Source organism: Archocentrus centrarchus, chromosome 24 (assembly GCF_007364275.1).
Source record: "Archocentrus centrarchus isolate MPI-CPG fArcCen1 chromosome 24, fArcCen1, whole genome shotgun sequence".
In the NCBI taxonomy this organism is placed as follows: Eukaryota; Metazoa; Chordata; class Actinopteri; order Cichliformes; family Cichlidae; genus Archocentrus; species Archocentrus centrarchus.
The window spans coordinates 7,182,382-7,207,124 of record NC_044369.1 but is presented as its reverse complement, the minus strand read 5'-3'; the positions used below and the strand labels follow the sequence as shown (position 1 = coordinate 7,207,124).

The 24,743-nt window shown below is 38.4% G+C and overlaps 1 protein-coding gene and 1 long non-coding RNA gene across 2 annotated transcripts in view; one reads left to right on the top strand and one right to left on the bottom strand.

Moving 5' to 3' along the window:
• Positions 1 to 24,743, top strand: part of LOC115774118 (exostosin-1) — a 287,477-nt gene that overhangs the window by 133,324 nt on the left and 129,410 nt on the right. The window lies entirely within an intron of this gene.
• Positions 6,035 to 7,192, bottom strand: LOC115774122 (uncharacterized). The gene is made up of 3 exons (XR_004019166.1): positions 7,143 to 7,192; positions 6,203 to 6,251; positions 6,035 to 6,085 (listed from the first exon to the last, which is right to left on the bottom strand). It is a non-coding gene; the product is annotated as an uncharacterized LOC115774122 (long non-coding RNA).

The following is a 24,743-nucleotide window of genomic DNA, read 5'->3' as shown; positions in this document are numbered from 1 at the left end:
ATAAAAAAAATAATAGTAATCCAAAATAAATAAATAAATCTTTACTCAAACCACAAAACAAACAAATAGTCAAAAGTGTTATGATGTGTTGTATTTTCCTATTTTTGGTTAAAAGTCCAACACATTTTTACCTTCTAAAAACCATTGCAGTAGTCCAAGCATGATGAGGACAGGCATGCATCTTTAAAACATGCATGATTCTTGAAGAAGAAGAAGAAGAAAGAAGAGCTTTATTTGTCACATACATTTACATGCAGTGAAATTCATTCTCTGCATTTAACCCATCACACACATGGAGTATGTAGTACACACAGCACAGCATGGAGCAAGGGGGCAGCCAAAGGGCGCCTGGGGAGCAACCTGGGGGGGTGGGCTTGCTCAGGGACCCACAGTGATGCCAGCCCGAGGATTTGAACCAGGGTCCTCTCAGTGACGAACACTCTTCTTCTCCCCTAGGCCACCACTCCAGTGATGTGTATTTCTGTTTTGGAAATAACAGACAAAAAACATCACAGTTCAGATTCTTTTTTTTTTTTTTTACAATAGTGGCACCTTTTAAAGTTTCTAAGTTGCTGGGATCACAGCTACAGGACTGGATTTTGTCCCTCTTGAAAACAAGATTGGAGGATTTGTCTGTACAAGGCAGTGAAGATCACACCATTGGTAATATTATTAATATTATTATATCTGATCTTCACGTATTTGGTGAACAGCATGCAGTGTTATATGCGATATGTAATATGAGTAAGTGGGGGGTTAGTCACCTGACTCAACATATTGACTCAACTGTCACTGAGACATACAGACCTCTCATGCATTTGTTATGCAGATGTCGGGACCTTTGCTCACAGTGTGACTGCCTCTTGCTTCTCTGCCTCCCTGGTTTGGTGAACCTTCCTCCTGTATTAATGACATGTTGATAAAGAGCTCTCCCATTACACCCACACCCATCTTTAACCTTGATGCTGATCTGTGTTTGTGTGTGTCTGCCCTCTGTCATCGCTCTTCTATTATTTACCACGCGTCTCTGTCTGGGAAGGGCTTGTGTGTGAGGCCAGCAATCGCCTCTAGGTAAACAACCACTGCGAGTGACACAAATGACCCTCAGACGTACACACAAACGCACACACATACCTTACTAACCTCATCCCTTCTCTGACCACATCTCATTTCCGATCGATATGTTTTAAGCGAGGCCTCATCCGCCTAAAACAAACTTTGCTTGCATGGCTGCTGTGTGTGTGTTTGTTTAATTTTTATGGGGGATGCAGGTGTCATTTTCCAGGTCAGTCTATAATGCCCTTTAGGTTGTCTTCAGGTGACAGTGAGAGAGCTCCATCATCTCTATCTCTGACACCTCAGTGTGCCTGGATGTCTCTTTCCGTATCCAGATTAGCTGCTCCGGGGTTGAGTATGGATTTGTTTGCAAACATGCAGACAGGTCTTTATATATCATGATATGGGAAACTTAGTTTAAAGCTACACATATGAATAGATCCTTTGGTAGTGCCACAAAAATCACCTATATACCTCTAACTGATTGCTCTCCCAATAGTAAGACAAAGAGTAGCTCTGAAATTGAACTGACCATTTTTACTTGTTGCCCTTTATGCAGTGCACCTGCCTTATTTCCTTCTTCTCTTCTTCAAAACTCTTTTTCCAATGATGCTGTCACAGGTTTACAAGGCAGGGAAAATACACACATATACATTTAAATTTAAAGGAACACAAATGTGCTCAGTTACTACAGAATGAATGACAAACAAATCAGGAAAAAACTTTTAGTTAATGAGTCATTCATCAGTACTTCCCTCATTACCCCCTGATCCAAGACTTTATTCTTGATAATGATTTTCCTTTACCGTAGAACAGTCTGGGAGATACTAAATTAGCGACTCATTAAGTAATGAGTAATTCATAATTAGCTGTAACATGATTATCTCCTCATTTTCTTCATGAGTTATTCTTGATTAACTCTAAACCAAACACTGAGCAGCCACTATTCATTCATTACTGATTACTCCAACATTACTCACTCTTTTTGTTTCACCTTAAAGAAAATGAATCATATTTAGTAGTTTCTCAGTTCTATCTATCTATCTTGTGCTTTTCTGCTTGTTTTACTAAGGAATACCAAAGGAAAAGGAGATGTAAAGCATCTATTACACACTGATGTTTGTATTTCACCATAAGCCTTAATTTGTCCTCCTGCAACAGGAAAAGACTAAACAAGTATTTATTTACTAGGATTATGGGAGAGGGGTCTTATTCCAGTCAGTCGTATTTCATTTTGCATCAGAGAGGACTGCCTGGGTATTTCCATAGTAGACAAACAATAGCGAAACCTAAAAATATGATATTCTCTTTGAATCTCACTGAAAGGGCAGGAGGGAAGTCTTCAATACAGTTACTAATGCTAATCTGCATTTATTGTTTTTCCCTTCATATCCTAATTGAATTGAGTGTTTTTTTTTATCTGCCTTCTTGTCTCCAGTGTTTTTCAGGCACAAAGCATACCACCTGAAGTTAGCTTTAGTGTAGCACTTCTGCCACGGAGCTTTATGCCAATTCTATTTACAAAGACAGCATTAATTAAGCAGTAACTCTTAATATCTGAAATATATTTGATATAAAGATTCACACACCAGCCTGGGAAGACAGCCAGCAGACTCTGGACTACTGCAAAAAGAGACTGAGTGAGTTATTGTTACTGTGGACAGTTTGTATATGCACCACCCAATGTGCTATTATGCATAGAGTATGTTGTTTAGTTTATATAGTGTGTGTCAAAACGTGTACACGAAGACAAGAGTGGAATTGTTAGCTGTCTAAAACAAAACCAAAGGTAGAACAGACAACTATTAAAGGTACAGTCATCAATATTTTTTTTAGGTTTTTTTAATTGGAAAAAAGAGGACATTGTACTCACAAATATATATAGATCAGTGTGTAACTACATCTTCCAACAAACAAATTTATCGATTGCATCAGCTTATTGGATGCAGTCTATTTGAAATACATAGGAGCAGGCGCCGGTTTGTGAAAGCTGCTTGTTCCCCCACCATATCTGAATACAGTGGCTGGGAAAAACATCTCCCTTCCAGCTAACCAATTATATACTTACTACGCCAAAGGTGAAGAGAAGTGAACTCGTAGGCGTTTGTGTGCTCTGGAGGGACATTTAAATTCATCCCTGCACCTTCAGACTCAAGATATGAAGAAACATACGTATGTATTATCGTTGGAGGAGGTCTCCCTTCACCCAAGAAGCAAAAAATGCAAAGTAAAGAGACAACACCACGGGCATTTTAATAAAATGTCACCCTCTTCCTCCTCATTTCAAGCCTGAACTGAAGTCAGGGCTTTAAAACATGGAAATGTGCATAAACATGCTTATTCATTGCTGATATTGTCGCAGTTACGTATTTTCAGCAGATTCTTCAGACATGCGACCCTTCCCCCTCTGGACAGCTGATGACTAAAAAACAACTGCTAAGCTAACATTTTACCTCTGATAAACTCTGTTTAACTCTGATAAACAGTTTGATTACATTTTCACATCATGTAAAAGTTTATTCACTAACCAGAGTCCAATGTTTGATCCACTTTAAAGACAATTTCACTAACGCTGGCTAATAGCAACTAACGTAGGTTAAACAGCAGTGCTCACTGACAGAAAAGCTCAAGATATCCTCAGTAACTCATCTCAGTATCACTGTCATTGGTCAGAAGTGAGCTTTACTGACTCACTGACTTGTATCACACTCCTTTCACAAAGTTTTACATCCTACTCCAGGTTAAATAAAGATGGACCTGCTTTGCTATCTGCTTTGCTGGACGAAACATGCTGGATGGTCGCGGTTGTAATGTTTTTGATCTCTCTTGGCTGACTAAAACATGTTTGTCCCATAGCAGCCACCATAGTTAGGATTATGCACTTGAATTATGAGGGGTAAGAAAACTGAATTCAGTTGACTGCAGTCTGCAATCTACTGATATCTAGTGGTGAAAATTAACACATTGTAACTTTAAACATTTGATTTTTGAAGGTTCAAAAATCAGAAGCACATGGCCATTAACAAACTTACCAAGATGAGTTCCTTATCAACACTGAAAATTCTGATTAAAAAAAAAACAAGATTAACCTTTTCCTAGAACTAACAGTGAGTCTGGGCGTTCCCCACAAACTGTATAGCTTTAAGCTGGAATCAGGTTCCGCAATTATAAGGTAGCATTCTTTCAATAGGCTTTTACCCTTGAGAAAATGCCAGAGGGGAGAAGAGAGTATATAAGCCAGGGTGATTTGAAAGGAAGGTGCGGGCTCGAATGTGACTTGGTTTCAGTGTTTAATTGAGAGGTCCAGGATAATGGTTGTGGGGGGAACGGCTGGTCAAAGTTCCTCAGGTGGGAAACAACTGTGGAGGGTAGACAGGCAGATGAGTTACACAGGTGAGTATTGAACAGCCCCTTCCAGACAGTGGTGGACCAGCAGTGAGGTGATGGGTATGTTTTTCACTGGGAGTGAACATGCTTCAGAGAACCCAGAGAGCCTTCTGGAGAACAGAGAGCCAGGAGCGTTAACACAGGAAATCACAGGGTACATTTGGGAGCCTAATTAACACAATCATTGACAACACTTTTGTGAAGAGTGAACGCTGGAGCTGGCCCTTGGCCGTCTCATGAGTAGATGAGCTACAAGTGTGTAGGCTGAAGTGCAGGAACTGGAAACTCCCTCCGTAAAACGAGGACATTACATGTAAGCTTGAAATTTTCAGTCTGTGAATTGTCGCTTAGTAGTCATGACCCTTCAAAATAATTTCTCTTCTTCCTTTCCTTTTTTATTTCTTACATCTTTCTCCATCTCTGAGTGACATTCTCTCATTCTTTTCTTTTCCTGGAAAATACAGTAGCTGTACCTTTAGCTAGCAGACAAACTGTGCAACAAACTGCACAGAAACAGTTCATATTTGGAGATATTTGTTGAGAAACATTGCACTTTAAATTACCTGCCACTTTAAGATGTTACTTCCTTTATGCTCGCCCAATGTTCCCACTATTAAGGTCCAAATAAGTTTGATGTCTGGAAAGCACACTCTCCTCAAATAAGAGTTTCAAATTTTGTTTACTCTTGCATGCAGCTTACGTATCTTAGCTCAATGGATCACTAAAGACAAATTATTTCTTAAAATAAAAGCTTTTGCTTTAATTTTTATGCAGTTTTTTTTAGACAGTTTAATTGTTTATACAGTGGTTATTTAGCAAAGTCTCATATTGTTGGCATGTTATACATACTTTAAGCAGATTTATAACCCAACTGAACTTAAAAATAGGTCTCATAAAATGTCATCAGAGAGTTTTATGCCCAGTAACTATATGAATGTCCTGACTGATTAACATTATTTTCAGAAAGGAAGATTTGAATAAGGGATTTAAAAAACCCTTATTCTCTACCTTGTTTCTTCATCACTGATGGTAATAAGTTAAATTTAAGGTTAAATTAATCATTATTTCTCTGTTACAAGCTATTATTCAGCAGTTAAACATGTTGTATTTTTTTAAATAAAACTTTACTGTTTAAGGCAGTATGAAAGGTTGATTAACATGTGATTGAGAAAGTTGGTATCAGTGAAGGTAGGGATTGTCTAAGCCAATGTACTTAAAAAAACACTGTTGGTGAAAATATCAACCTATACATTCAGGTCATTGCATCTCTTGTAGTCACTTAATAACATCAGACAGAGTAAGACTTTTTCTATTGCACTTTTATTCATCAGGCAATTGCAACAGCAAGCTTTTTAATTTTTTTTTTTTTTTTTTACATTTTTAAAAACCAGTACGAGCGATCTAAATAACACTATAGTCACAGCACTAACATATTTTTAGCCATAACAGAAAAAAGGCTGCTGATCTTCTCTGTGATCTTCTGGTTTATATCTGTTGATTGCATTGCAAAGCAGGAGTGGCCATTGGATCCTCCACTGAACTGCGCCTTGACATGGCATAGTTCTATGACATCTCATCATCAAGTTGAGCACCGGCTGCCGAAATTAGGCTGCCGATACCTTGCATCCAGTTAGGTGCGTGACTAGGCAGAAGAGATCAAGTTTTGAATATTTGAAAACTTACCAGATGTATTAAATCATACTGATTGCAAATTCTGAAAAAGTATCACCAACAGTAACTTCTAGAGAGAAGTCCTTACACAACCACGCCCTTGACCAGGCTCTTCAATCGTCTTTGGTGTTTGCTTCCTAAAAGAGTTGTTAAAAGTGAAAGAATTGTCAGCAAATGAGAATGAGTGCAAATATACTGCTCAGAAAAATTAAAAGAAAAGAGTTGTTCTCATTGTTGTCCCGCCTCTGCACCTGTTTTCAATTTTTCAATAACACCAAAGCACCTTGATCCAAAATGCTTGTGGAGTGGTGGCCTACGGGAGAAGAAGAGGGTTCAACACTGAGAGGACCCTGGTTCAAATCCTTGGGCTGGTATCACTGTGGGTCCCTGAGCAAGGCCCTTACCCCTCCAGGTTGCTGCCCGGGTGCCCTCTGGCTGCCCCCTGCTCCACATTGTGCTGTGTGTGCTACATACTCCATGTGTGATGGGTTAAATGCAGAGACTGAATTTCACTGCATGTATATGTATCTGACAAATAAAGATCTTTCTCTTTTGCTGCAGCAAGAATACTGACAGGGACTAGAAAGAGAGATTATTTCAACCATATTGGCTTCCTGTTAAATCTTGAATAGAATTTAAAATCCTTCTCCTCAAATAAAAGGTCTTGAATAATCAGGGCCCCATCTTATCTTAAAGATCTCATAGTACCGTATCACCCCAATAAAGCACTTCGCTCGGTTGTCTGATTACTGGGGTTTTCTCTCTATCACTGTAGGGTCTTAACCCTACAATTAAAACTGCCTTGAGGTCACTGTTGTTGTGATTTGGCATTAGAGAAATAAAATGGAATTGAACCAAACTGCCTCTTTTTTGTTTGTTAGGTTTTTTTTTTTTTTTATTTTCTTGAACTTATAAAGTTTAAGAAAATATGCCACAAAAGACTTTACTGTATGTTTCCAAAATTAGTTTTTTCCATAACCTTAATGATGACCTTAATAACTGCAATTTGAGTTTTTGCTTTAATTTACCTCTAAAATTTCTTCGAAAGTTTGAAAAACCTGTGCGAAATCCCGGCTCCACAGGTTCAGCCATGAAGAGGACCAGCGTCAACACAAGAAAGATCACAACACACTTCATTCTGAAACACAAAAACATATCACAGTACTCATATCAACACTGAAATCAATTGATTAATGAAACCATTCATTAAACCAATATAATGCAAACATCCAGTACCAATTTTTACTGTAAAGATTTGGTATTCATAAGTAAAAGTGATATTCTGTTACTTACTTTAGATTAAGCGTCAGAGATGGCAAATCTATTGTTAAGGAAAGCAAAGTGAGCAGACTGAGAGCTGCATGTGATGTGGAGCTCTCAGCGGATCTGGCTGTTTTTAATGGCAGGAATGAGTGGTGGAAGATTATTATCAGTCCCAATTTATTGTGTTGTAATTTTGTAGTCTGGAATGTATTTTGCAACAGCAGATAATATGTTGATCTAATGAGAACTTCTCCTGTCACTTCTCTAAATTCAAAGTTTGCAGAATGTCTCGTCTGTGAGAAAGTGGTTTTGCTAACCTAGGTGTCAAATGGCCATGTGAAACTAGTGTGTGCAGCAGAGAAAAGAGAGCACTGTGGACATATTAGTGCATTTGAAAATGTAATTTAAAATGTTTATATTCTTCAAAGGCAAACTGAAATATATCAAGCCCTTTTTGTTTTAATTTTGACGATTATGACATGTAGCTCATGAAAATTCAAAGTCCCGCATCTGAAATTTTAAAAAATATTTGAGTCTGAGTAAACTACTATTCAAACAGTATAAATCACAGTCAAACACACACAAACAACAAATTGGTTTGCTGCCTTAGAGCACTCATGTACTATAAGATATTTACATCTCCTTTCATAAAGTCCTTTTTAAGCTCTTGAAACACACACACATATATACACACATCATCATTTACATCATCATTTACATACACACATACACACACACTATGTACCAAGACACATCACATGTCTGACCCTTAGCTGACCCTTGATTCACTTCAATTCAATTTCAATTAAACGTTATTTTTATAGCACCAAACCACAAGAAAATGTTCTCTCAAGGTGTTTTATATTGTAAAGTACAAACACTACAATAACTAGAAAAAGCATTTCCTGAAGAAAATGCAATCTTTCAGCTGCAAGCTGAAAGATTGCAGCTGAAATGCTAAGAAATGCTTCAAAGAGCTGAAACTTTATTTGCTGAATGAGCTTCAACAGCTGAACTGCTGAACAGCTGAACTGCTGAATAGCTGAACAGCTGAACTGCTGAACAGCTGAAAGGCTTGGCTTTATTTTAAAGCCTAAATGGTGTCTCTAGCTGAAATGCCAGGAAATGCTCCAAAGAGCTCAAATCTGGCTGAAAGAGTTTAAGCTGGTGAATGAATGTTCAATGGAAAATTTTTAAAGTTTAGAGTAAAGTGGGGCTTGAACCTGCTCTGTCTGCTTCTTGTGCATTTATGGTCCCCTTTTCTACCACTGAGCCAACAGTAGTGTCACACAAGCAGTGAGGTTTGCAAGCATACATATTGGAGAGCTCTGCCAACCTGAATGCTTGTAAATGCGCCAACTGAAAACACCTGTCAGGTGCACTGCTTAGCTGCTGAGATGCATGCACTCTGTCAAATTTGCCTCGGCGCACCTGTCAAATAACTGCTTCTAAGTCAAAAGCCGTAGCTCCTATCAAAATCATTTTTTTGTCACAAAGACCTGCTCTAAACACTGGTGTAATTTTTATTTTCCTGGGCTCAAAAGTGTGGCCGTGGGAGCAGTTTAAAAAAGGTGCTCATTTCTGCTTTGGAGAAAATCAGCTCTCTGAAATTACTATGGAGGTTAATGAAGGAGTTGGAAGGTACTCCCTCTGTTTGAATGCTTACAGTTTAAAAAGTGTACATTTGACAGGGTTTAGAAAGTAGAGAAGCAGCTCTACATTTTGAGCATAAAATTATGGCTGTAGCGCAAAGAGTGTGGACACACTGGCAGTTTAAAAACAAATTTTCCACCTGAAAGTTTGGAAGTCTCCCACTCTACTAATCAGGCTCCCACTCTAGCAAACGCAATACACAACCATTATAAACTCTGAAACGGCTTAAACCGTAAAGATTTTGGAACACCAAGTAATAGCTGAATAACTGAAAGGCTTGGCTTCATTTTAAAGCTTAAATGGTTTTTCTAGCTTAAAGTATGCTGAAGTTATTAGCTTTTAAAGCCCGAAAGGATGTGAAAAGGATTTGAAACTTCCCCATTCATTTTGAATGGCAAAAATGAAGATTATAAAAAGTTCAATATCTTAAAAAGTATAAAGGTTACAAAAAAGAAAAGTAATAGTATAAATTTCCAGAACAGGCTGAATGTTTTGATACCAGAACGGTGTCTGTAGCCCAAACGCTGCTTGAGTTTTTAGCGACCGAAGGTTTTTGGAGTACAAGAACAATACTGTGAATGCTTTGCAGCATTCACAGTAATTACAGAGAAAATCCAACAGTCAAAACATTCCCCTATGAGCAAGTACTTGGCGACAGTGGGAAGGAAAAACTCCCTAATTTTTTTTGCAAATGTTGTATGAAAAAAGAAAAGTTGAAACTAAAGAGGCAATAGATAGAAATGGAAAAATGTTATGGGTTATGGGTGCCTTGGGGTTCCGGAGGGGGGCCGGATGTTCTGGCATGGACGGTTGACTGCTCCCCTTGGGGTTGTGGTTCAGGGTGGCTTTGGCCTCTTGTTTGTGTCTGAGTGTGTGTGTGTGTGTGTGGGGGGGGGGGGGGGGGGGGGTCGCGCACCTCGCGGGGGCCTGGGGTCTTGCCGCCGGCCTGTGCAGGGGGCTGGCCTCTGGGGGAGGGCTGGCTTCCCGTTGCCTCGGGTTCTCTGGGGTCCTTGCCCCTTGGCTGGAGGGGATTCATCTGGGACCTCCCTCTCCTGTCTGCCGTGGTGGGTATCCAGTTGGCGTTGGAGTGTGTGGCCATGGGTCTTCTGTGTTCTTGGGTGTCCTGGATGTTTCGCGATCCATCTTAGGCTTCTGGTGGGTGGAGCTGCAGCTTTCCACCTTCTAAGTACATTTCATGGCCAGTGTTGCCAACTTAGCAACTTTGTCGCTAGATTTAGCAGTTTTTCAGACCCCCCTGCCGAGTTTTTTTTCCAAAAAGCGACTAGCGACAAATTTGGCGAGTTTTCACGGTGAAGTCGGTGACTTTTGGAGAGCTTTTTGTTAACCGGAAATCCTCCGCTATCGCTGTGTTTTGCGTACATACAGCCTTCGTACTGCATTCGTTCAGACGCTTTTGCATCGCCTGCACCCCCCAGAGTACCTGGCTGTTGGTATGTACTGTGAGTCACGTGACTTTAATAGCGGAAGTGGGTCTGTTCGTGTCCTCCTGATGCAGCCGGTGGATACGACGCGGCATTGAGCGGGTGGGCTCGTTGCTGTGATACGCCAGCGTATGGATTTGTGAGCTTATGGCAGGCTGTTTTAACATAATATCCAATTCACCACACTTACATTCCAGATATCTGAAATTGAATTATGACTAGACGTATTAGTAAATTCAGATATCTCTAATTATGTTTTGACTAGACAAAATACCTATTTGAGATATCTCTAATTACATTCTGACTGGTCGAAATGACGTCAGATTTACCATTGATTTGTGTGGCGGCTTCAATTCAAGATATCTTCAATGAATTACTGACTATCTGAAACTCACATTTCAGATATCTACAATTAAATTATGACTAGTCATAAAGTTTATTCAAGATATCTTGTTTTTTATTCTGACTAGTCATAATTCTAATTAAAGATATCTTAAATGACACCATATTTCAAGATATCTTAAATGTATTTTTAGATAGGTGATAAATAGCTTTGACTAGTGCAAATTAAATTATAGATATCTTTAAAGCAAATAATGACTAGGCAAAACTAAATTAGAGATATCTAGAACTGTAATTTTGACTAGTCAAAATGCCTTTTAAGATATCTCAAAATGAATTACAGATATCTTGAATTAGACGGCTTTTCTATTTAAGATATCTTAAATTAACATTCTGACTAGTCAGAATGACGTTTGAGATATCTTGAATTACGGAGCATTTTGGCAGAATGTTTATAAGGCATTTTGTTAAAACGGCCTGCAATAAAATCAGAGATTCTGTGCATATTTCTGAAGCAGTCTTTAAGTACACGATTCTCGCGCTCTCCGCATATCCCATACTGAGGAGCTCTTTCTATATTGTTGCATTTTATTACAATTTTGTCCACAACGGCCAGCTATTGGTTTGTGTAGCCATGCTTTGTTTTTTTCCTTATAAATTTATTTTTTCAGATATTGTTTGTTCTTTTTTGTATGCTGTGTTGCTTAAATGCACACATGCACACACACGTATATAATTCCTAAAGATGTATACTGATTTAACAAACACAAGTGCCTTCAGAAATAAACAGATATGCATTACTAAAGTAATTGCATAATAAAATAATCACACTTTTTTTTTCTACCAAAGATAATTTACCATTAAGGAGAAACTATGAACTTATTAATTTAAATAATACCACAGACAGAGTTTTCCTTTTTGCATTGCAGGTTTATTTATGTGGACAGTTTGCAAAATCAAGCCATTTATAACAGTTTTGAAAATGAAATGGAGCTGTGCCAAAATTCACATCTGAATGCTTCATACAAATTCTGGACTTGGACTATGCTGCTTTTTTTCATCTTTTTGCAAACTCCTTTGTGCCCTCAGATTCAAGTTCGATAAGGCGGCGGATTCTCACCACTCTGTGCTTGCTGGTTTTTGAGCCTAGTTAGAGGAGAAAACAAAATTAGAGCAGAAACAATAGCTCAATAAATCAGCAGGAGTTAATCAGAAGAATGTTCATCTACAGGAAATTGTTATAATTTCAAGCTAAAATTCAGAAAGCCATTGATTTTTGCTGTTTCAGATTATCTGAAATTTGAAATCAATGGGACAAAACCTGATTCATTTCAATATGGCTACGTTCACACTGCAGCCTGAAGTGACCCAATTCCAATTTTTTGTGAAATCCGATTTTTTTGGCGTGGTCGTTCACATTTCCAAATATATGCGACTTGGATGTGATCTGTGTGTGAACAGCAGACGAACCTGAAAGTGTCCCGCATGCGCAGTAGAGGATGCGATAACGCCACATGTAGCGAGCACGCTCAATGTTTCCGGAAGTCACACGTTTTCCTTCCCGCGTCCGCGTATCGGGACGCAGAATTGTGACGTTTGTCGAGTATCAATGACGTGCCGGTCGGATGAATGTGACCTGGCCGTACACACTCAAGTCGCATTTGAAAAGATCGGATATGTATCGGATTTAGGACCACATATCCAAGTGGCCTGGGTCGCATTTGAAAAAAATCAGATCTGTTTTGTTTAGACTGGCATGAAAAGATCGGATACAGGTCGCATGAAGGTGAAAAAATTGGATTAGGGTCACTTCAGGCTGCAGTGTGAACGTAGCCTATGACTCTGAATCTGGGGGGGAGGAAAAAAATCACTAAGGCTACGTTTACACTGCAGCCTGAAGTGACCCAAATCTGATCAAATTTTTTTTTTTTTTGCCATTATGCGACCTGTATCTGATCTTTTCATGACACTTTGAACAACACACATCCGATTTTTTTTTCAAATGCAACCCAGGCCACTTGGATATGTGGTCCTAAATCTGATACGTATCTGATCTTTTCAAGTGCGGCCTGTGTCTGTACGGCTAGGTCGCATTCATCCGACCTGCACGTCATTGAAACTCGACAAATGTCACTATTCTGCGTCCTGCTACACGGAAGTGGGAAGAAAAACAAACTTACTTCCGCAAACACTGAGCATGCTCACTACGTGTGTCGTTATTGCATCCTCTACTGTGCATATGGAACACTTGTAGTTTCGTTTGCAGTTCACACACAGATCACATACAAGTCGCATATATTTGGAAATGTGGACGACTACGCAAAAATTCAGAAAAAATTGAAATTGGTCACTTCAGGCTGCAGAATGAACATAGCCTAAATGCCCTGAAAATCCAAATAGTCACATACCTAATGAAGGTAGATTGTTTTTGTTTTTTAATACCTGTTTGGCACCATTTATTTTGTTTTTAATATGTCTTTTATGGACTTTATTTTTCACACATCAGTCAGAATTGCTTACCTCTCAGCAGCTCGGTGCTCTAATAAAACAAACATGAAAAAGATTTAAAAAAAAAAACAACAACAATTAGTATGTTCATATTTGAGCATGTTTTTTCCCCTTGATTTATAATTATTGAATAAATGTTAGTTACACAGTGTAGCTACTATAAAATAATGACAGTATCACCATGTGTGAAACCCACACTGGCTGCCCATATGCCTCAGTTTTACTATGTAATTCCACTGGGTACAGAATGGTCCAAGATCAACAACAAACAATACACATCAATTATCAATTGTGGGGGGAAAAAGCAGGTAGAAGATAGTGCTTTCATTTTCCAAGTAGTTACTATAATCTTTGCCCATGTTACTGAAATGGAGAACAGAGTTATAACCAGAGTAACAAGAATAAAATTTAAAAAAGAGTAAAGTGATGAAAACCAAAAGTAAAACAGGATGAGACTGATGGGAGGTGATCCGGGACTTTCAGTTGGGAAACAAAATGGTAACAAACGGTAACAAAATGTTACTACTCATTAATGTAAAAATTAAATAAAATTCTACACAACTTTCTGGTTTTGTTTTTGTAAGAGCTTGTTAGTGATATGCTAAGGTGGCCTGTCATTTTTGTCAGTTTTTTTGGAGTCATCACTGGATCCATAATAACTTGTGATTTACCTTTCCATGCAGTTTTGGCACCTCTAATTGCCGCCTTGAAACCTCCCCAAAATTTTTTAATGTGCTTGAAAAAGCACTCTCCTGGTTCAGCCATGAGGACGACCAGGGACAACACAAGAAAGACCATAACAAGCTTCATCCTAAAAAATAAAATAATGTCAGGATTTCAAACATTGTAATTAAAAAAACATTACCCAATACTTTCACTCATACCTTGTTCCTTTGCATATTTTACATTTGTTAATAATTCTTACTCATGCTATAATATATCTTGAGGATTTTGCATTAAATAAAGATGAAATTCTCTTTACCTTGCACCAGACAGTCTGACCTTTCACCAGAATGCTGTCAAACAAAGTTCTAACCCTGATGTGAACTTCTCTTTTAAAATATGTCTCTCTTTTAGTGGGTGGGGCTAAAGTCTGCTTCTCAACAAAAACGTGGAACTGCACCCAGCACTACTGTAAAACTACTCTGTAAAATTCCCAGTTGTTAATACTGAGGGCTGCTATTTAAATTGTGACTAAAGTAAATGATAGTAGCATCTGTTTCACAGCTTGGCCTTAAAAGAAGTCCTAATTACACTTTGCTCTGACACGCAAAAATAAAGAGGAAATGTGTAGCTGGTCATCTTGTCAGATGTCAAGCCACAGTGCTTTAACAGCAACACACACGCTGATGCAGATGAACCATTTGCTGCAAAATCCCACAGTGATTTAGAGACTGAGGCGGTAAAGACTTGATCACACTTCCTATCTAGTGTTAATTTACTTTTGTCAGAAATGTGGGAGAAAAGGGTACAGATAATTAAAATGGCTTTGACATCTTGACATACATTTGTGGAAAATGTTAAAAATAGATTTTACTAGCTCATCTCCCACTGCAACTTTGAGCTTTGGTACTTTGCCATGTGGATTTCTTTTGATTTTGTTTGTGAAAATAATGACTTTTGTGGTAAAGGTAATTATTAGGGTTGATCATATGCACACAGGTCATAGCTGTGGGAAAACATCCTGAGGGACAACATGCACTATGGAAACTTTAATAATTGATTTATACCGTATTTTTCTAACAAAGAGCAAGTGTAGGTGTATTTGGCTCCTCCCACTCCGCTGTGTTTCATTGTTGCGTGGTCACGTGACTCAACTGCGCTGAGTAGAAACATGTAGGCTGCAGTGTGGAGGGTTTTTTATGGCTGAAAATGAAAACACTAAAAATAGCAATGCATGTAGGAAGGAAACTCTACTGTGTCAACACCACCAATTCATATAAGCACATAAAAAAAAAAAATAGGGAAAATAACTTTTTTTTTCCCCCCAGAATATTGAGCAAAAGAAAGTGAGGAGGAGGAAAATCCCGCAAACAGACCCACAACCCCAGCACAGTGACAGAGGCTACTGGCAGAGTCTTTGCAGAGAGGCAGCTTATACAGTGATGAAAGTAATGTTTTAGTCATGACTCATGTTGGATCTTCACAATTAGTTAATATTAATTTTCAAAGTATTATTAGTCATCATAGTTGTTACTTTTAGAGACTGATTGCTATAGACTATTTTTCACACATTTAATATATCCAGCCCACTGAAATGTATTAAAAGAATCATTTTATTGGAAATAAAAACATATACCTCAAACATGAAGTATAAAAAAAGTCTCTATATAATAGAATAGAATAGAATAGAATAGAACGCCTTTATTGTCATTATACAGGATGTACAATGAGATTGGAGGGCCACTCCTGTTCAGTGCCATGTAACAGAAATCAAACTCTCTAAAATGAAAATAGAAATATTATAAAAATATTATAATCTAGTATAATCAATGTGATCAAGAGATATACAGAAAATAAACAATGTGTAAAATATACAAAAAATAGAATGTATAAAATATATACATACATACCTACATTGGTGCATCTGTACATTGTAGGAAAGTAAATGCGTGTATACATATAATAATGAAGATGATGAATATTGCACTTGGTGAATGAATATTGCACTAGTGAATGAATACTGGATATTACACAATATAGGAGTGATAGATATTGTTCAGTATGAATAATATAATATTGCACAGAGATGTGGGTGTTGCACAGTTACAGTGGGTGAGTGTGTGAGTTCAGGGTGGTGATTGCTCTGGCAAAGAAACTGTTCTTGAGTCTGTTTGTTCTGGCTTTGATGCACCTGTAGCGCCTGCCAGAGGGCAGCAGGTCAAACAGGTCAAAGCCAGGGTGTGAGCTGTCCTTGATGATGTTCCTGGCTCTGCTGATGCAGCGGGAGGTGTAGATGTCCATCAGGGAGGGGAGAGGGCAGCCAACGATTCTTTGTGCTGTCTTGACTACCCTCTGAAGCCTGACCCTGTCTGCCTCAGTGCAGCTGCCGTACCATACTGTGATACAGTACGTCAGCAGGCTTTACCCTTTAGTGTTACTACATCCTTCTTATTTAGGTGTCAAATTTAAAACAACAGAAGCTAAAATGTTTTTCCGTCTCCCAAAAACAAAGTGTTTTTTGTTAAAAGTGGAAAACAAAATTCAAATTTAGATGTCATTAACCCCTTAACTGGCAGCAAAAAAAATCACCTGAAACAACTACATAACACCCTCTGGTTATTATTGGCTCTGAACAACCCATTTCATAGCCTATTAACCGGCTGCGTCTGGTCCGCGGGCCGAATGAAGTGCATTTATATGGCAGGCTAGACCCGCCCATTTTGACTGACACCTCATTCGGCCAATCATGTTAAGAAATGGGTTTCCCAGAGCCAATAATACTCAGAGGGCATCACGTAGCTTTGTCAGGTGATTTGGTGCAGCCAGTTACATGATTGGCCGAATAACGTGTCAATAAAAATGGGAGGGTCTAGCCTGCCATATAAAAGGGACTACAAACGGCCCATCACCGGGCCCTTGCCAGTTAAGGGGCTACAATGTATTCAGATTATTATAGTGATAATGCACTAACTTCACAAATCATAATACTCCTTTCCCATACATAGCCTGCCTTTATAAGTTAAAAGCATTGTTACTAGTAACAGTACTGTTATCAGTGATACTGGCTGTGTGTTTACTTGGTATCGGATTGAAACTAAATTTTACAGTATTGCACACGATCTTTGGATAATGGTGCATCAAAGGAATTTACAGTCATAATTAAATTCCATTTCATTTATATAGCACAACAGTCCGCTTGAGGTGCTTTATACTGTAACGTAAGGACCCTACAATAATACAGAGAAAACCCCAACGACCCCCTTCATGAGCAAGTGATTGACAACAGTGGGAAGAAAAAACTCGCTTTTAACAGAAAACTCTGGCAGAAACTTTTGGTGAAAATACAAAATCAGGTCAGTGCATCTCTTGTGGTCACTTAATAAGACCAAGCAAAGTTTGTTTATTTGTTTATTGTTTTTTTTCTATTGCAGTTTTATTCATCAGGCAGTTTGCAACAGCAAGGTTTATTACATTTTCAAAACTAGTTGGAGTTATCACAGCAATACCCAACTGATCATTAAGGCATGATCATAGTTATGACACAATAAAAGACTCCTTGTCTGTCGGTTGCATTGAAAAGCAAGAGAAGGCCCTGGAACTGAACCACACCTTGAAATGGCATGGTTCTATGACATCTCTTCATCTTCAAGTTGATTGAAGTCTGTCACGTCAGGTCCATTCCTATGTGTAGAAGACTGAAGTTTGAGTACTTGGAAAAAGTCAACAGGTCATTAACTGATTTTTTTTTTCTAAATTTTCAGTCAATGTTAATAACATTAACTACTAGAGAAGAGTCCTTACTTAATCATGGCTTCAATCACGCGTGCAAGGACTTTGTATCCCAAAATGACATGTAAAAAGTTAAAAAGAGTTATCAGAACATGAAAATAAAGGAACTGAATACACTGAGAATGGTATTGTTGTGCTGCTGATCTAGGAAATTAGGCTGTTGAATAAACACACAGAACGTCCGTGTTTCTGCCTACAATTCCATTAGAATATGTTAGTAAACACAACTCAATTAGGACCACTATGGTCAAAATAAGTTATTTCCAATTGTAATAATTTGCATTTGAATGTATGACTCTGGGAGTGCATACCTTTCAGGCCTGTCAACCATTCTGAAGTCCATTTTGCCCCACTTGTTCTCTCTCTTTCCAGCCCTCTTAGTCTGTAAACTGTTTGTAAGGACAGAACAGAGCAGACATTGGTTACAACAGATCACACAATATTTAGGTCAGAAAAGCATAAAAACATGAGTGGGGACAGACTAAAACAGTTTGATAGAGTTGCTAAATTGGATGCATTAAATCCAGTGACCCTGAATTAGATACAGTGGCTTGCAAAAGTTTTCATACTCCTTGAACTTTTCCATATTTTGTCACATTACAACCACAAACATAAATATATTTCACTGGAATTTAATGTGAAAGACCAACACAAAGTGGTATACAATTGTGAAGTGGAAAGAAAATTATACATGATTCAAAACATTTTTTACAAATAAAAAACTGAAAAGTACGGTGTGCATTCAGCATTCAGCCCCCCTGAGGCAATACTTTGTGGAACCACCTTTTGCTACAATTACAGCTGCAAGTCTTTTAGGGTATGTCTCCACCACCTTTGCACATCTAGTGACTGAAATTGACTGGTGGAATTGTAGCTAAGCTCGACTTAGTTGCCTGACTGATCTAAAGTTATGTTCAATTTGTATTTTCTTGCAACATGTTGTCAGTTTAACAAAAATCAGTCACCCAATTATGTTTTTACCTTTAAATGATTGTAAGACAAAAGGTAATTACAAAAAACAAAAATATATTTACTTTTGCACTGAGCCACTTATTCTGTCTCAGTCCAATTCGGTGCTGTTACCTTTATTCTGTTTGCCAAAGACCAATCTCACTCATAGCACAGAAGATGGAAAACAGCCTTTTGTTCAACACGATTTGCCTAGAGGAAGTAGTGGTGAAGTTTTGCATGGTTGTATATTGCTCCATCAACTACTGAAAGGACCACCCTGCATCTCCCCCATCACCAGCTTTATTATTATTATTATTATTTATTAAGTTTTGTTTCTTTTTAAAAAAATTTTTTGTTTAATTGTATAAAAAGTTCAAGAAATAGAAAATTCACTGCAAACGGATGATAAAATTTAACATGTTTGATGTTTCCAAAATTACATTATTCACAGTCTTAGTGTTGACCTTAATAATTGATTAGGTTTTTGTATTTATCATATAGTTCTAACTTACCATTGCCACGATGTGGTGGAGGTTTAAGTTCTACCGGGTCAGTCATGAAGATGACCAGTGTCAGCACAAGAAAGACCACAACAACCTTCATCTTGAAACACACAAAAAAAATCACAGTAGTCACATCTAGAATCAAATCAATGAATTCATTAAACAGTGAATCCAAATTATGGTAGTTATATCCCATAGGATCCATATAGTCACTACCAGTATTCGTTGTAAAGGTTTTGTATTAAAATTAAAAACTAAAATAAAAGTTGTTTTCTGTTAGCCTACTTACCTTTCTGCAAATTAAATGTCAGAGACAATCTGTTGTCAGATGAGCAGACTAAGATTGATGTGTGATGTGAGTTCACCTGTCTCTTTTTTAAGGGCAGAAATAAGGATGTGGGGTGGATGATTGCCCAGTTTATAATGTTGTAATTTTGCCCACTGCATTGTATTTTGCAACAACAGATAACGTGTTGATCTAATGAAAACATTTCAAGTCACTTCTCTAAATTCAAAATTTGTGGAATTTTTGTTCTGTGTCAAGGTGACTGGGCTAAGACCATTTGGACATTATTTCTTTTGTATGTGAAAACAGTTCTAGAGGTGATGATGGTCGATTTCATATCTGTTAAGTAGTTTGACTGTTCATGTGAATGGGTGAGTGTGTCCAAACTTATACTTCCAACTTTTACAGGCTCCCAAGTTTCAAAAACGGTTCTGCTAAGCATCCTACTGCACACATACAACAGTTGTTCTGTATTTTTATTGCACTTTTGTATTTAATAACTTAAAAGCCGTCTCTGTTGTGTTGAGATCAGGTATTGGCTTTGCCATTGATGAACATCCCATTTCTTTTCTTTGAGAAACTCCTGTGCTGTTTTTGCAGTATGCATTGGGTCATTATCCATTTGCATTGTGAAGTTCTGTTCGATCAGTTTTGCAGCATTTCGCTGAATTGGAGCAAAGTTTATATCCCTGTACACCTCAGAATTCATCCTCCCACTTCTGTCAGCAGTTGTATCATTACCTGTCAGTCAACTTTCAGAATTCATTGCAGTAAAGAAACAGCATTAGTTACACATGATCTTCATATGGCCTCAGACAGTAGGCTCATATCTGTGCTTGCCCTGCTACACTTCAGTGCAGTGCTTTACACTGTTGACAATATTTTATTAGAGATTAGAGCATGCCATCGGTATTAAAGGTACTGTGCTGCAGTTCTTTAATAGACTCCATGTTCCATGTAAATGGGGAGTCTTCTTTACACACTTGGGTTAATTTTGGAGTTCCACAGGGTTTTGTGCTAGGACCAATTCTTTTTGCACTATACATGTTTGAATGTGTAAGTGTGAATGTGGTTGTGTGGTTGGTGTTTGGTGTTTGGTGTTTGGTGCGCAAATTAGCAGCCCTGCTTCTGTCAGACTGCCCCAGGGCAGCTGTGGCTACACTAATAGCTTACCACCACCAAGTATGATTGAGGTGTGAATGAATAGTGCATGAAATTGTAAAGCGTCTTTGAGTATCTTGAAAAGCGCTATATAAGTCTAATGCATTATTATTATTATTATTACATGTTTCCCTTAGGCAGAATTATTAGAAAGTATTGGATACATTTTCATTGCTATGCAGATGATATCCAGCTTTATCTATTCATGAAGCCAGATGACCCACATCAATTAGTTAAACTGCAGGAATGTCTTAAAGGCCTAGATTACCTCACTGGATCCCTGTTAAATCTAGAATTGGAATTGAATCCTTCTCCTTAGATACAAAGTCTTGAATGACTAAACCCCACCTTATTTTAAATACCTCATAGTACCATATCACTGCAATAGAGCTCTTTGAAACCACTCTAATTTTAAGATTAGACTTAAAACTTTCCTTTTTGACCCAGCTTATAGTTAGGGCTAGATCAGGTGACCTTGAACCCTTGCTTAGTTATGCTGCAATATCCCTAGGCTGTTGGTGGGTTTCCATGATGCACTGAGTATTTCTTTTTCACTCACCTCTTTTCACTCTCTCTATGTTTATACTCCACTCAGCATTTAATCATTTAATCCTGAGCCTGGTTCAGCCAGAGGTTTCTTTCTGTTAAGATTGAGTTTTTGCTTCCCACTGTGGCCAAGTGTTCACTCACAGGGGGCCGTTTTGATTCTTTGGTTTTCTCTGTAATTATTGTAGGGTCTTTAGTGTAACTTATAAAGCACCTAGAGGCAATTTTTTGTTGTGATTGGCACTATATAAATAAAATTGAATTGGACTGAATTGAATTAATACATAGCAGCGGCCTCTTTCTACTGGCAGCCATATATGCCCACACTATAACATTACCTCCACCGTGTTTGATAGATGAGATGGTATGCTTTGGATCACCAGCTATTCCTGTACTTCTCAATAATTTTCTCTTCCCATCATTATAGTACAGGTTAATAGTGGAGAGGATCCAACCAGGTGCTTTCAAGGTGTACCTAATAAAGTAAAAGTGGATTATTGGAGCATACATTAAATTGTTAATACACCAATTAAACAATAGGAAAACATCTGTCTGCTAAATGATAAGTAATTTCACATATTGTTTACAATGAATAAATGTATAATGAATAGATTAAAATGACTTGTCAGTATGTTGAGTAGTGAGATTTGTGCTCCTTAATGTCCTCATTTTATTTCACTGAAGCTGCACAATTTGAGACAATGAAAAAATGTTTTATTTTTTAATCTGAAAATTGTTGTGAAACCAGTGTAATTAAGGGATTTTCAAAAAACTGTGAGAGACCAACATCCACATTTTGTTGAATTGTCTTCCTTATTTAAAGCCCTGGATGAGCCTCCCCAGAGCCCAGACCTCAACATCACTGAAGCAGTGTGTGGGGGCTGAAGCCCAGCTAGTCCTTGCTGAATTTGGGTGAGAGGAAGGGTAGACCCTGGACCGGATGCCGGTCTGTTACCTGGGTTTCAACGTAATTAACATTCAAGTCACTTTGACAAAATGGTAACATGCAGAAGAAACTACCTTTCAAGTTTTCTGCCTGTTGTATCATTATCAAGTTCTTAGCAGCTTACTTTAATTTTTACATTACAAGATATATTAGTTTATGCATTGAGACAAGAATTTTTATTCTGTAAAAGTACCAATTGTTATCAAGAGCTCTTACAGAAATTACATGTCTAAAATGTTAAAATGATAGTAACGTGTCAGCACCTTATTCATCAGCTTTGTGCACTGAAACATGCAGAATTATAGAGGAAGTGTGCAGTTAATCGTCTTATCAAATGTCAAGTCACATTGCTTATGTAAGAGCATTTATCAGCAATACACACATGATGCTGATAAACACTTTTGCATAGCATGCCGTGTGAGTTAGAGATACCAAAGAAACGGGTAGTTAAAGCATGGTTACATTTTCAGTGTTGAGTTACTTTATTAAAATGTTGCCATAAAAGGTTATGGTCTATATAATACATATATAATACATACAGATGTCAAGACCAAGTTGGTCTTGACATCTAAGAGTTCAAAAACAAGCTCAAATCATGATTAAAGATGCATCAAGTTAATAGCAAACTTCTTTTGTACTTTTATTTATTTTATTTTTTTTACTTTGTTTTACAAGGCGGTAAATTGTTTAACTTGTATATTCTTTAGTAAACTTTGGAAAAGTACTTTTGCCATATTTCAATAGTTGCATTAATTGCTGCATTTAAGATGTAACTTGCATAACCTTTTTGTGTTGAATATCACTTTGAACAACTGTAGATCTACTATCAGACTGTCATTTTTTAAAATTATTTACTAATATAAAATTATACATATACATTTAACACAATTTTATGGAACAGTCATTTGCTTGCTTTACCTATAAAATGTCATATCTATAAATTTCCATAAAATATTCAAAACTACTTTTAATGTCCCACAGTTCAAAATTGTATAAGCAGAAAAATTAAAAAGCAAGTCCTTTTTTGACAAGTGATCAGCATCAATTGATAGTTGCTATTAAATCAACTAATTATTTCAGCATTAATAACTAATAAAAATAAATGTCAATAATGTTTGGCATTAAATATATCTTCTAGATTTTCATTCTGATTATTGTCATTTGCCATAACTATTAACTAAAACAAAAACATGCTTTTGAAGAAAAAGGTAAAAAAAAAAGTCTTTTGTTCAGCCTTAAAATATAATAGACAGGGGCGCAGCTATAAATTTTCTGAGGTGTATGCGGACACATTTTCAGCCCCCCCACCCAAAAAACCCCCTCGCACATGCTTACCCGTACACACACAAAGCACCCTCTGTAAGGGATCAGGTGGTTATGGTGTGGCTGTGGGGTGTTCCTTTTCTCCTTTGTAGGCTCTCTGGCCAGCATGGACTCAGCAGACCCAGTACGAGCAGCGTTGGCCAAGCAAGGAGCTAGATTAAGCGAACATGAACAGGTTTTGAAATTCCTGGGGGAACAGCAGCTTGAGATTAAGCAAAGTCATGAGGAATCGCTTAGAGTATTACATGCGATCAATGAGAAATTGTCTCCGGTTGTTCAGTCTGGTCAGCCATTACCCGCCGCCACGGTAGGTGACTCGAATACGGGGCATGCTCCGGCCGGTTTTTTAGCGGAGTCAGTGGGGGGAATGAGACTTACCTCTCCGACGCCGGAGCCGTTTTCGGGTGACACCGATAAGGTGAGGGGATTTCTAATGCAGTGCTCTCTGGCTGTGACTCGCTCTCCGGGAGCGTTTCCCAGTGATGCTATGAAGCTGTCCTTTTTTCTGAGCCTATTGAAAGGTAAGGCCTTGGCATGGGCAGAGGCATTTTTTGTGCATAATGACATTCGCACTTTTCCCTATGAACAGTTTTTGAGGGCGTTTCGCATGACCTTTGCCCATCCGGCTTCTGAGGGAGATGCAGCGCGGAGATTATTACGGCTTAAACAGGGAACTAGGAGTGTGGCCGATTTTGTGATAGAGTTCCGTACGGTCGCTGCTGAGACCGGGTGGGCTACCAACACCTTACAAGGGGTATTCTATCAAGCCTTAAATGATAAAATGAAGGACCAACTGGTCTCTCGGGATGAGCCAGCTTCCTTTGAAGCGTTAGTTTCCCTCGCACTGCGCATAGATAATCGGCTGCGGGAACGCTCGAACAACAGGGACTCCATTTCCCAGCGGCCTGTGGGAGATGTTAGCGCAGCAGTTACTTCCTCACAGTCACAACCCTTCAATCCTTCTGGTACAGCTCAGTCACAGGTTTTAAGTGAGACAGCACAGGAACCCATGCAACTAGGTCGAGCCAGGTTAACCCCTGAGGAGCGGCAGTGACGTGTAATCTCGCGGTTATGTCTCTATTGCGGGCAGGGTGGGCATTTTGTGGCCAATTGCCCACACCGGCCAAAAGGACGAGCCCACCAGTGAGTTCGGGGATCCTGGTGGGTGGGGCCCAGCAAGATTCCTCCCTTCGTCTAGTATTGTCAGCCACCCTGTGTGTCAAGCAGAACACCCTTCTCACCCGCGCTTTAGT